Source organism: Maylandia zebra, linkage group LG8 (assembly GCF_041146795.1).
Source record: "Maylandia zebra isolate NMK-2024a linkage group LG8, Mzebra_GT3a, whole genome shotgun sequence".
NCBI classification, from domain to species: Eukaryota; Metazoa; Chordata; class Actinopteri; order Cichliformes; family Cichlidae; genus Maylandia; species Maylandia zebra.
Window position 1 is genome coordinate 18406285 of NC_135174.1, and position 14423 is coordinate 18420707.

General features: G+C 40.1%; 1 long non-coding RNA gene and 1 other non-coding gene across 2 annotated transcripts; one reads left to right on the top strand and one right to left on the bottom strand.

Moving 5' to 3' along the window:
- Positions 1-38: 38 nt before the first annotated feature.
- On the bottom strand, positions 39-7831 carry LOC143419857 (uncharacterized). The gene is made up of 2 exons (XR_013099871.1): positions 7179-7831; positions 39-5437 (listed from the first exon to the last, which is right to left on the bottom strand). It is a non-coding gene; the product is annotated as an uncharacterized LOC143419857 (long non-coding RNA).
- A 6359-nt stretch (positions 7832-14190) lies between these two features.
- trnal-cag (transfer RNA leucine (anticodon CAG)) lies at positions 14191-14273 on the top strand. Its single transcript has one exon. It is a non-coding gene; the product is annotated as a tRNA-Leu (tRNA).
- Positions 14274-14423: the final 150 nt, after the last annotated feature.

The following is a 14423-nucleotide window of genomic DNA, read 5'->3' on the forward strand; positions in this document are numbered from 1 at the left end:
ACTGAAGCTCTGCCATCACGTAATGTCGCATACTGCTGTTTCTGATGTCATTTAGAAAAAAAAAAAAAAAAAAAAAAAAAAAAGAGTAAGCATACTGTGACGTCACGGCACGTGTGCCTTAACGTCACACTGCTGTGAGGCTATAAATATGAGCTCGCGCCTTAGAACGCGAGCTCATATTTACCCCCAAGGTAAGGCACTCTACTACACCTAGTGTTGAAAACACATTTTAACAAAATTAACGCTGATTCTATAGTCTTCTAACAATCGTCTAAAGGTTAGAGCATATAGTTTATCTCTACTGAACCCTATCTCCTCTGTTTACAAATATGTGGCGCTCAGTGTTCAGTCGTACAAATTCTTCAGATACTGACGGCTTTGAGGTGCTTGACGAATGTTATTTGGACCCTGATGGGTTCTTACTGATACCTAATTCCAGAGATGAACAATCACACCCCTCTGAAACATCTGAGATTCCTACAACTAGTGTTTCTGTAAACACTGATGAAAATGCACACACCTCTGAAACAGATCAGGTTCCTACAACCAGTCTTTCTACAAACAACTATGAACCTGAAGAGTCTCCCACCACTGAAAGTTACAACAGCACTGACTTATTCAGTGCCGTCCTTCCTGATCCTTCAGATAACGGACCTGAAGATAATGAACAAAATGTTGTCCCAGGCAGTCTTCAAACAGAGGAAGAAGAAACTATTTCTTTTGGAGTTCAAACAAATGTTCCAAATCTTTATTCCTCTTGTAGAGTTCCAGATGTGCCTGTGGGCCTTAGAGAAGCTTTTATCACCTCCTTAATATTGGTCGAGCACCATTTGCCCCATTTCCTTCACCCACTAGAGAAACTGAATGTTTACCCACCTTTAAAACAGATGAGACTCCTACAACCAGTGTTTATATGAACAACACTGAAGATGACGAGTTTCCAGCTAGTGATAGTTATAGCACTAACTTATTCAATGGTGACATTCCTGAATCTTCCGATATTAATGGATCTGAAGATGTTGTACCAGACAGTGTCCAAAGAGAGCAAGAAGAAGCTAGTTTTTCCCAACTTCAAACATCTCTTTCAGCTCTTTTTTCTGTTATTACAGCTCCAGTTGACTCTGTGGGCCAAGCAACATTTTATGTCACCAGGCAACTCGTTAATTTTGGTCAAGCAATATTTGCCTTAATCACTAGTGAAACTGAACGTTCACCCACTTTTGAAACAACTGAGGTTGCTACAACGAATGTTTCTCTAATTAATTTTGAACGTGACGAGTCTTTGAGTAATGAGATTTACAGCATTGCTCCAGCTGTGTCTGTGGGCCGAAGAATACATTTTGTCAGCAGGCACGTCCTTAATAATGGTCCAGTGCCTTTTACCTTACCCACCTCTGAAATAACTGAGGTTCCTACAACAAGTGTTTCCATAAACAACTGTGGACATGAAGTGTCTCCCAACAATGAAAGTTACAGCATTGATGTATTCAATGTTGGCCTTCCTGACTCTTCAGATAGCAGATCTGAAGACAATGAACAAAATGTTGCCCAAGGAACTCTTCAAGGACAGGACGAAGAAACTATTGTTTCCAGAGTTTACACAAACCTTTCAGGTTTTTATTCCTTCATTAGAATGCCAATTGTGTCTGTGGCCCGAAGAATATTTTTTGTGAACAGGCACATCTTTAATATTTTTCGAGTGCCTTTTACCTCACCCACCAATGTTGGCCTTCCTGACTCTTCAGATAACAGATCTGAAGAGAATGAACAAAATATTGTCCAAAGAAGTCGTCAAAGAGAGGATGAAGAAACTGTTCTTTCCAGAGTTCACAGAAATCTTTCAGCCTTTTATCCCTTTATTAGAGCTCTAGTTGTGTCTGTGGGCCAAGGAGCAATTTTTCCCATCAGGCACATCCTTAATATTTGTCTAGCACCATTTACCTTATTGAACAATCTGTTCACAGCAATTGTTCAATATGTGTTTTCCCTTGCCCAGACAGGAATTTCAGCCCTGAATCAAACAATCAGAAGACTTTTAAGTCCAATTTGTATAATAGGTACAGTAATATGTGTGATTTTTGTAATTGTAATTTTTACTTTTATACCATTTATCATACACTACATCGTAAATCACTAACTTAACAAACAAACAGCACATGCTGTTGCATCATTTTTCTCTTAAAATTCAGTTTCCTTAGCATAAAATTACATCACAATTATGCCCCCAGCCAGTCACAGCAGAAGGCTGCCCCTCCCTGAGTCTGGTTCTGCTGAAGGTTTCTTCCTCTTAAAAGGGAGTTTTTCCTTCCCACCGTCGCCTTAGTGCTTGCTCATAGGGGATCGTTTGATTGCTGGGGTTTTCTCTCTAATACTGTGGGGTTTTAACCTTACAGTACAAAGAGCTTTAAAGTGCCTGTTCTAACACAGCATTATTAAATAGACTTTAAATGGCTTCAACTGAAAAAACATTACTTAATAAAAAAAATAAATCAATAAATAATGGTGTGTGTTTGTTTCATTTTCTATACCAGGGTAACTGCTAAAACTTAGTGGGTTATAATTTATGTAGCTTTTAACAGATTATTGTTGTTTCAAATGTGACTGTGCTGAGTGGCCGTGGCACTGTGCGCACTTAAGTAATATTGGTGATTGGAAGCCAGTGTTTTAGTCTTCTCCTTTTTTTCCTGATTAGTTTATTTTATACTTTATTTTTAAGTCTTGGATCTATTTTTATGGGTCGCTCTGGTTTTAAAAACAAATTTAAAGCTCTTACTGGTCATTAACACAAATGCAGCGTTTACCTGTACAGGGATTGACCACTAGAGGTCCTTTTACTCAAGGTTTACATTCATCAGCAACTTCCTTGACAAATGCTAAATGCTGATCAGATTAAATAGGATTATCAAGGGACAATACATTTTGTTCTTAATATCATATTATTTCATCTATCATGTCTTTTCTATGATTCATATTTTATTGATGAGACCATCGAAAGCGAGGTAGCAAATACTCAAAGATTAACTAGTCAGGACGTGATTTCTACATTTCTACAGTTTTTTTTACACGGTGGTCTTTGGCATGTTATCTTATTTTTGGTGAATAAAACAAAACCACCAGTGAAAATTGTTTTAGATTTAGTAAATTGTAAGTAAATTTTAACTCATGCAGTTGTAACCCCTTTAAACAATCGTTCGTGTCCTGCAGGAAATGGAATACCAAATGAACTGACTAAAGGGGGTGCCTGTAAAAATTCCTAAGGTTCTTCTGCCCACTGGTGCTGCTGCAGCTGATTTCTATCAACAAGAGGTGGGATCACCTGCAAAGAGACTGCGATTTTTGGTTTGGGGCCTTTACCCTCTGAAGAAGCCAAACAGTGGACTGAAACTGTTTGGGTCTCATTTTGATTTGTGGTCACTGTACCAAAAATGTGGTTCATCATAATTATGGAACATTTAAAGATGCAGTTATATTTCTTATTGACATCACCAGAAATTGTGTGTGACTTCTTATGGTGGTGTTCAATAAAGAAGTATAATTATTTTTAAGAATAACAAAAAGCCATTTACTATAGAGTAAAGGGTGAAAGCTGCTTCTATTTAGAACAGTTACAATATTTTGTTTGATTTGATTTCTTGCAATAAACAGAGACAATTTGCAATTCTCTAATTCTTTGTAACAGGTCCTTTGTAAAGAATTCAGCTTTTGTGTAAACACCCAAGTTCACCAGATATCTGGGAAACAATGCAACAATTTATTTTAATAATTCTATAATGAAGTGTTAAATTGCAGTTAGAAGCTACTGCTCCAAACCTCGTAATAAACATCAAACAGGATTAAAACCTCAGGACAACAAAGAAAACAAGATGACATAGAAGTGACCCCCATTCTATACGATGTGCCATAAAACTAAACACTGTGTTTGTATGTTTGTGTGCGTGCGAGCACGCGAGTGCCTGCGTACCTGTGTGTAAGTGCATGTGTATATATGTTTATGTACCTGTGTGTACGTGACTTCCTGTGGGTCATAAAAGTCCATCTCCCTTTCAAGCCAAAGTTATCCAGTTACAAACATTTAGGTCCCCACCCAGGTATCCCCTGGGGAATTTCCACTCAGCTTTAGCTTCTCTTTGTCCTGTTTTCACAGCTCAAGGTGGGGAGGGTCTCTTACAAGTTTACTCCTAAGTTTATGTCACATTTAGGCCTATATTACATCCAGGGCAGTGTCAGTGTCTCTACTATACTTCTACATCCTATCTAGCACATTTCTAAAACCTAAAATAAGCTACAAATATCTTCAAGTTCCTCTTTCTCTGTAGGATAACCAAATCAATTAAACCAAGTGCTGTGGTGGTGATATGAAATTCAACCTTTGCAGCCTCTGTAGCTTTCTAGTAACATGTCACGGGGTGGAAAGGGACAAGTTATCTAAGTTTTTCTACTATGCATGTTTTAGTTACCGTCAAATTGTCCTGGAGAGACTCCGCCCTTTCCCCCCATCTTTACTAATTGGACACACCTGAGAGGGAAGGCAAGGTAATTTACAGAGTGCTCAATGACACATAAGAGTGTTGGAGTTGGCGTTCGAGAGGGGACATGACCAGCGACTGGGGACGCGCCACCACGAGCGACTAGGGACGCGCAGCGAGCAGTCAGACGGCAATAACGACAAGAGCCAGCTTGTGCACTGCGGGAGAGCAGAAGCAGTGAGACAGCTGGTGCCGATTGCAGTTTTAAAGAAGCGGCGGGCGGAGTTGAGAGCTCTGCCCACCCGGGGTAAGTCTTTGACTTATCCCTTTTTATAAAGTAAAACTGTCGAAAGGAATATTGACTGCCGCTCCCTCTCTTCCTTCAGTGCACCGGGACGTGGAATGCGGGGAGGAAGGCGAGGACTCCACTGGGTTTCCCTCTTTTACTACTACGCTGGATTTCTTAGTTTTTTGTGACTTTTATGCCGTGGTGGATCCCACTGGACTTTTAATGTTGTGTTTTATTGATTTTTATTGTGTTATCCCTTGGCCAAGGTTGTTTTAATTCATTTTACATTTTTAACTATTTAAATATAATAAATTATATTTTTAATCTTACAGTTTAAATTATGTGCTTTCCCTTGGCGGCTCCACTGCTCTGCCCGTTTTGAGAAAGGTTTCCTTCCTTTTAAAAACACAAAACATCTTGGAAATAAAATCAGCCTTTCCGCTCCGTTACAAACACATTTGCCTTTTCCTTTTCAAACAATTTTACATGAGTTACACATTATGTCTCTTCAAAGAGAGTCAGAACAGCATGGAGACCCTTAACCTCGTGTACCTTACAATCAAATTCTTCTCTGCATTTAAAACCATGATCTGCAGTTAGCAGCCACACTGCTCCACACATCCAACATCAGCATCCGACTAGAGACTTGCAACATGTGGAAAACTGGGCTTCTCCATAAGAGCTAGAAGGTTGAAAAAATAAAAGAAGAAAAATATATTAGTTACTTCAACTGTAAACTAAGAAATTTAACTAAAGACAAACTTTTGAACTTGCTGTAACATTTGCAAATGAGGCAGATGAAGGCATCCTTTACAGAATGTGTGTGCGGTCTTTGCAGTTTCAGATTTACGGTCAAAGTGATGTCTTGGAGGTAGGGCTGGGCGATATGGCCTAAAATCCATATCATGGTATACTTTGAAGCATGTGCGGTAACAATATATATCGCGATATATTATTTTCTTCACTGCAGCATTACCGAGAGTTGAAAAACTGTCTAAATTCTTTCATCTGTAATAAAATGATCAGTGTGGTTGCTCTACCAGATGTGACAATTACATTTAATATCCAGGCATCCATGAAAACAGAATTTACGAAATTTAACAGAGTTAGAAGTTAGCAGCAAGTAAGCTCGCTAGTTTCCACCTAAACATAATATAGCATGTTCTGACTGAGGGATTTCTGAAACAAATTAAGACGTACAGCTTTGCTATTACTTCCCAAATAAATGAAGACAGGAAAGTAAACAGCAGTGAAGTTTGTAGGGTTACTGAAGTTTGGCTAGCTGGTATATAATGACGCGCTACGCGACACAGCTATGTTAGCATAATATAAACAGTGAAGCTGGAGGACAAAGTCGCTAGATGACGTCATTGCCTAATTTGCATAATTGGTCATGTAATTATAAAGGACCCTGTAGGAGAGAGAAATAACATCGTGAAAGAGACATAAAGTCAATAGAAACACCCTGAAAGCATTTAGTATATATTTAGAACCACAAATTTGATTTCTTTTAGCAATTATTGTTTTTGTTAATGTCACAATCCCAACCCTCCTCCTTTATCCGGACTTGTGACCTGGAAAACTGACCCGAAATAGGCACTCTGGCAGAGTTACTTTTTTGTTTATGTGTCTGTGTGTGTCTTTTACAGAGTTTTAAACCTTGGGATCCACAAAAAAGCAAGAGTAAAAGACGAACATTTTTATCCATAATGTTGTTAACAAACTACATTAATCAAAAATGGACATAGCAAGCATCACCAGACAGCTTCAGTCGAAATTGGATGTAGAAGATAGAGTTAAGGCTCTGCAAGGACATCTGATTTCTAAGTTAGCAATGTTTGGAATGGTGTATTTTAGTGCATTGATTTATTTTAAACAAAGAACAATATACTTCTACCGCTTCTCCCGACCTGCGTTATAGTCAGAGCGGGAGCAGCGGTTTCGCTCATGCGCAATTCTTTTGCAGTTTGGACCCGTAGGTGTAAAAAGCTCCTGCTCTGACAGCAGCTGGGGGCAACTGCTGCATTAGGACGGCCGCCTGTGAGTGCTTTGGCACGGGCGAGGTGCCCACGGCAGCTCCCGCTGCTTGTAAGAGCGATACGTGCTTCCACGTCAAAAACTCGTAATAACACCAGAAAAAAGTCACCAGATTTGTTGTTAGTCGCTTTTTAGAAAAAAAAAAAAAAGTCAATTAAGGCGTCTGAAAACTCGCTAGATATAGCGACAAAATCACTGCCGTTAAGTCCTCCGTTATTTATTTAGCTAAACAAGTCAATTAACACTGGCTTACAGCACCATAGAAATATATACAAAAATACAAGCCTCCGTTATTTATTTAGCTAATATGCTAGTAGCCAATGTGCTTTAAGCTAACTCGGCTTCCCACAATCTTACATTTCTGAATAAAAACACTAAGAAGTTACCTTTAATACCTCCGACCAGTATAATTTCATTCCACGTTAACAGAGCTTTCTACGTGAGAGCAAGCCGTAAAACTTGAACACAAAAAGTAAATAATTAAAAAAGGTGAGTGTGTTGTTTGTTAATCGACGGTGAGACAGCGGGGGCGTAATCCCAAGGGCGGAAGCACCCCGGGTTTTTTTCTGTCTGGGTTGCCATTCCTCGATAACAGCAGGTTAATATTAAGGTTAGCTTAATGGTTAATACTAACGTTCAGGGAGGTGAAGGTTCAAGACGTTTTGTGACCGAATGAATTTCAAAGAGTAAGCGTACTGTGACGTCACGGCACGTGTGCCTTGACGTCACACTGCCGTGAGGCTATAAATATGAGCTCGCGCCTTAGAACGCGAGCTCATATTTACCCCCAAGGTAAGGCACTCTACTACACCTAGTGTTGAAAACACATTTTAACAAAATTAACGCTGATTCTATAGTCTTCTAACAATCGTCTAAAGGTTAGAGCATATAGTTTATCTCTACTGAACCCTATCTCCTCTGTTTACAAATATGTGGCGCTCAGTGTTCAGTCGTACAAATTCTTCAGATACTGACGGCTTTGAGGTGCTTGACAGATATTATTTAGAGCCTGATGGGTTCTTCTTACCGATATCTATTTCTAGAGATGAACAGTCTGAGGTTCCTAAAACCAGTGTTTCTGTAAACGCCTATGAAAATGAACAGGCAACCACCTCTGAAATAGATGAGGCTCCTAAAACCAGTATAAACAACTTTGAACATGAAGAGTCTCCCACCAGTGAGAATTACAGCACTAATTTATTCAATGGCGTCCTCCCCAAACCTTCAGATATGAACAAATCTGAAGAGAATGAACAAAACGCTGACCAAGGAAGTTTTCAAAGAGAGGAGAAAGAAACTTTTTTTTCCAGAGTTCAAACAAATCTTTCAGCTCTGTCTTCCATTATTACAGCTCCAGTTGAGTCGGTTGGGCGAGGAGTCATTTTTGTCACCAGGCACATTTTTAATATTGGTCGAGCTCCATTTACCTCACCCACTAGTGAAACGGAAAAGTCACCCACCTCTGAAACAACTGAGGTTCCTTCACCGAGTGTTTCTGTAAACAACTTTGAATACGAACAGTCACCCTCCAGTGAAACAACTAAGATTCCTACAACCAGTGTTAATATGAACAACGCTGAAGATGAAAAGTCTTCAGCCAGCGAGAGTTACAACACTGATTTATTAAATGCCATTCTTCCTGAACCTTCAGATAAAGGACCCGAAGATAATGAACAAACAGGCAGTCTTCAAACAAAGGAAGAAGAAACTATTTCTTCCAGACTTCAAACAAATGCTCCAAATCTCGATTCCTCTTGTAGAGTTCCAGATGTGCCTGTGGGCCTTAGAGAAGATTTCATCACCAGGCACCTCCTTAATATTGGTCGAAGACCATTTACCTCAATTATTCCAAATCTCTATTCCTCTTGTAGAGTTCCAGATGTGCCTGTGGGCCTTAGAGAAGATTTTATCTCTAGGCACCTCCTTAATATTGGTCGAGCACCATTTACCTCAATTATTCCAAATCTCTATTCCTCTTGTAGAGTTCCAGATGTGTCTGTGGGCCTTAGAGAAGCTTTTATCTCTAGGCACCTGCTTAATATTGGTCGAGCACCATTTACCTCAGTTACCACACCCACTAGTGAGACCTCTGAAACAGCTAACGTTCCTAAAACCACTGTGTCTATAAATAACTTTGGACATGAAGATTCTCCCACCAGTGAGAGTTACAGCATTGATTTATTCAATGTTGGTCTCCTTGCAGCTTCAGATAACAGATCTGAAGAGAATGAACCAAATATTGTCCAAGGAACTCTTCAAAGAGAGGACGGAGACTCTGCTGTTTCCAGACTTCACAGAAATCTTCCAGGTTTTAATTCCCTTATTACAGCTCCAGTTGTGCTTGCGGGCCAAGGAGTCATTTTTGTCACCAGGCACATCCTTAATATTTGTGGAGCACCATTTACCTCATTGTTCAATCATTTTTCAGCAATTATTCAGCGTAGGTTTCCCCATGGAGCTAATTCAGGCCTGATTCCTACAATCAGAAGATGGTTAGATATAATTTCTTGGATGACTTCAGTAATTGGTGCACTTGCACTTTTAGTTTTACTTATAATAGTCATCATGTTAATTCACTAATTCTAACAAATAAACATGAAATTCAGTATCCTTAGCATAAAATTACATCACAATTATGCCCCCAGCCAGTCACAGCAGAAGGCTGCCCCTCCCTGAGTCTGGTTCTGCTGAAGGTTTCTTCCTATTAAAAGGGAGTTTTTCCTTCCCACCGTCGCCTTAGTGCTTGCTCATAGGGGATCGTTTGATTGCTGGGGTTTTCTCTCTAATACTGTGGGGTTTTAACCTTACAGTACAAAGAGCTTTAAAGTGCCTGTTCTAACACAGCATTATTAAATAGACTTTAAATGGCTTCAACTGAAAAAACATTACTTAATAAAGAAAAAAATCAATAAATAATGGTGTGTGTTTGTTTCATTTTCTATACCAGGGTAAGTGCTAAAACTTAGTGGGTTATAATTTATGTAGCTTTTAACAGATTATTGTTGTTTCAAATGTGACTGTGCTGAGTGGCCGTGGCACTGTGTGCACAGGATAAAACCTGTTGATTTTAAGATTGCACTTAAGTAACATTGGGGATTAGAAACCAGGGTTTTAGTTTTTCCTTTTTTTTCCTGGTAAGTTTATTTTATAGTTTATTTTTAAGTCTTTGATCTATTTTTATGGGTTGCTCTGATTTTAAAAACAAATTTAAAGCTCTTACTAGTCATTAACAGAAATGCAGCGTTTATCTGTACAGGGATTGACCACTAGAGGTCCTTTTGCTCAAGGTTTATATTCATCAGCAATTTTCTTGTCAAATGCTAAATGCTGATCAGATTAAATAGGATTATTATGGGACAATACATTTTGTTCTTAATATCAAAGGAGGCTTCTCTCCGTCTGATAGCTTGTGTTCTGAGACCTGACACCTTAGACCTGACCTCTTTGAGACCTGACTTTTTTGAGACCTCACACCTGAATTTCTGAGACCTGAGACCTGATGACTTTTTGTCTGAGACCTGAGGATGTCCTAAAAATGTACACTGTACTGCAGAGACAGTGCATGACGTGGGGTTTTATTTCATTTTCCGGGGCAGTGAATGTAATGTACTAATAACATAAATTATGACAACTTCTTGCAGAGAAAGTTCATCAGCTTACACTATGTTAAAAACACACAAAAACCAAACAATGTATTTTAACTGTGATTTATAGAGAGAGTGAGAGGAGGTGCTAAAGAGATAAAAACATGACAACATAAATGTGTAAAAATGATTTTTTTTCTGTACAGATATGTGGTGCTTATCCCTGCTGAAGAGCAGATTGGTGTTGCTTCAGAGGAATTCTTTAGTGCTGTTATGTAGTGGTCTTACACTTAAGGTTTTAATAACATTATTTTATGTATTAGTGAAGATTTGCATACATTATCTTACATTCTGTAAATTAAGTTTTCTGGAAAGGTCAACTTAACTGATGTAACTACGTATTAATGAAAGACCTTGATGTGTATATGACTATAATAGATATTGTTTATCTATTATAGTCATATACGGCAACTCCTGTGGTTGCAAAGAAGCTTTGGGTGATAAAGAGGTCAGGGCAACTGTGGAACTGCTCAGCTTAAGATTTCTAAATAGAATTGAACTAATGGATGACATCAGTCTCTTTTTATATACAGTTAATGATTATAAGCCACTTCTAGCTTGATCAGTTGAGTATATTTTTGTTTTTCCTCTGGAAACTTTTGGAATTCAGGGCTGTCATTCGGTGTGGCCAGTGACATTGCTCTAGTTGTAAAAAACAAAACAAAATATAGATGTATATGAAAATCTAAAATGTATTCAAAGGCAAAATGGGATGCATAGCTAATAAATAGTATTATGAGAAAAAAAAAAACAACTTTTTGTGAATGTAACCTTGTGAAATTTGAAAGTCCTAGTGGCAACACAATGATCATAGCTGCCATCATGCCTAACAAGCATCATCATATCATTTGGAAATGCAATCTGGGTCCCAGCTGAAACTGAGCAAGGCAGCAATGAAATGCTGCCCCTCTGTGCTCAAACAAACGTTCGCGGCTTGAAAGCGAGCGTATTTCTAAACCAATAAAAAGAAATCTGCTGATTCAGGACTAGCACGTTTTTTTGAAACTTGACAGAAAAACCCAGTGCCTAGTGTGTGACAGAACCAACGACAACAGTGTTGCCACCTGCTCTCTGGAGCGGTGGCCCAGTTGTTTAGATAGGTTAAGATGCGGATGCCACTCTCTCTAACGCTGCCTCAGTACATTTCACAAAGGTGCGAGGAGCAAGAGCAGCACTAGTCTTCGTGGCTACACCCTCGAATGCAAACCTCAGAAACTGCAACAATTCTCAGCACCCATGGAGAGGGGGCAAAAGCATGCCAATGAGCAAGGTGAGTAGCCAGCCGGCTGACCGTTGTCGCCCCCCAATGTGTCTGCGGGGAAATGCATCATCTGCCTGACCTGGCTCTTTTTGCCTGCGGGCTGAGCAGTGGTGCTCCTAACCTGTTTGGCGCCCTGGGCGAACACTCACTCTGGCGCCCCCCCCCCACACACACACACACACACATAAAACATATTACCGTAAGGATTGTACATTAACATAAAACTGTTGTCGAAATTCCCCAGAGAAACACACACACACACAAAGAGAGGGAGTATGCATTGTATGCAAACGGCTACCACTGTCACGGTCCCCGTGTCTCTCTGGTTGGCCCACGCTGGCTACAGGTTTTGTTGTTGTTAGTTTTAGTTTTTTGTCTCTCCTCCTCCTCTCTGCCTGGGTGGAGCTCATTACGGGCTCTCACTCTTGGCCCACGCACCCCTGTGGATGGTGTCCACCTGCGGCTGATCTGGCTGATTTCCCCAGCTGCTATTTAAGGCAGTGGCACAGAGCAGCTCACCGCTGGAACGTCGAACCACCTGAGTTCGTGCTCGCGGCATATTCAAAGAAGAATCGCTTACACGTGTTTTATGTTGTGGAACTAACCTTTGACCTTCTGTCTGTAGATTCTGGACCGAATCACCGGACCTGTCCAAGTGGGGCAGTGTGTGGAGTGTTGGAGCGAGTGCGGCTGAAGAGGAGTGCGTGTGTGCGGAGGAGCGGTGGCGGTGACTGAGTGGAAGAGGAAGCGTGTGTGTGGATTTCCCCCCCCCCTTCTCTCCCTGGAGCCCTGGACCCCCTCCCAACTCACTGTACATATATTTTGCACTAAGGTGATCCCTATTGTAAATAAATCCCCTTTTGTTTCCTTGAAAGAACAGTCTGCGCGTGGGTCCGTTCAGTAGCCATGACAACCACACAGCCATCATAATTCGTCATACAATGAGAACAGGACAAATCAATAATTGACACTGACTAATTAATATTAAAATCTGTAACATAATGTTTGAAGTTTGTTTGTCTGTTACTGTTACTATTTTTACCATTTCTTTTTGGAGCAACTGTAATCCACATTATTTCCTTAGGGATTAATAAAGTATTCTGATTCTGATTGTTTCAGGATACATGACCTGCCATTATCCAATGACACATCTGCTTACCTGTATCTTTTGCTCGTTTCTCCTCCTCTTCTTCTCTATTTTTTCTAAACTGAGCACCTGATGGCTTTGAACCTTACTTGTCCATCTTCCATTGGTTTTAATTTTGCACTCCAGTATGAACACAAATCCCCCAACTCGAGGATCACCACAACATAACCTAATAGACCTACACCTTAGTTCACATGTTTGTTGTTTTGTTTTTATTTTTTTAATTTTACGGGTTGGTTATTAGATGCCGCTCCAGACAGCTAGAGAATCCCCCGCCGTCCCGCCCTCTCCTCCCTGTGCAACAAGCAACAGGCGCACTTCACAAGTGGAGGGCGCCCTTACTCCCAGCAAAAGGGCGATAGAAAACCAGTCAGTGCCTATGCCATTCTCATTATGCGCTGGCTGATGTCGGGGCAGCATGAGTACGAGCAATTTTTTTATTTATTTTTTGCCGATACCCGTGATGCCGCCCCCCACCACGATGCCTCCCCGGGCAACTGCCCGTGTCGCCCGTATCAAAAACCGCTACTGAGGCTGAGGATTTGCAATTATTTGAGAATAAGCATTCTTTATTGGTTGTGTAACCCAGTGAGTTTACATGACTCAGTAATGCACTACAACATTGTTATTGTTAATTGTGATTCATCGTTACTCTGTTAATCACTGAGTTGAGGTAAAGTAGATCAAAAATAAAAGGTAAATAATATCAATATAAGAATAAAACCCCAAAGAGTATATTTAACACCCCTACTGGTTAGGAGGGAACAAGCCCCGCCTTCCCCTGCTCTGTACCGTCACATGTAGTGATGGTAAATTCAATTCTTTTTACTGAATCGAGTTTCAATGAGTCACTCACCAAAGTGAATCGGGTCTTATGAGTGATTTGAGTCACTGAGTCAGTTGCCCAGAGAGTGCAAAGGATGTACATTTTCACTCAAACTTAATATATTTCTTTTTTCATGTATATCCTACTGCTAAGATGAGTGATTGAAAAAGAAAAACAACTATTTTTATGGAGCAAAATAGAGCAAAAAAAAAGATTTCTAAAGGGAACATTTATTTATTTTTATTTTATTTTATGTATCAAATATATATTTTTATGTATATTTAAACGTCCACTGAGCTGTGAGCCAGGGGGCGGTAATGCAAATTAACATTGGTTGTAGCTGTGTCCCAAAACGTCGGCTGCATCCTTCGGAGGCCGCATTTGAAAGCCAAATAAGTCACAGCCAGGCAACAAAGGCTGTCCCAATTCGTCGACTCCTTCAAATGCAGCCGGCATTCGTTCATGCTACAATTCAGCACAGCAAGAAACGGAGAGGGTGAGTGAGTGATCCGCTTAGGATGTCAGGATGGCCGAGTGGTCTAAGGCGCTGTGTTCAGATCGCAGTCTCTCCCAGAGGCGTGGGTTCAAATCCCACTCCTGACATCCCTTGCTTATTAAAAGTAAGACTGAAATGTCATGTTATGTGATGTCATCCTTCGATAAAGGAGTTGCCACCAAATGGTCACATTCATTTATCAGATAGTTGAAGAAAAGTCTCATCAAAGTGACTTCTTGAATCTCAGCTGAATATGT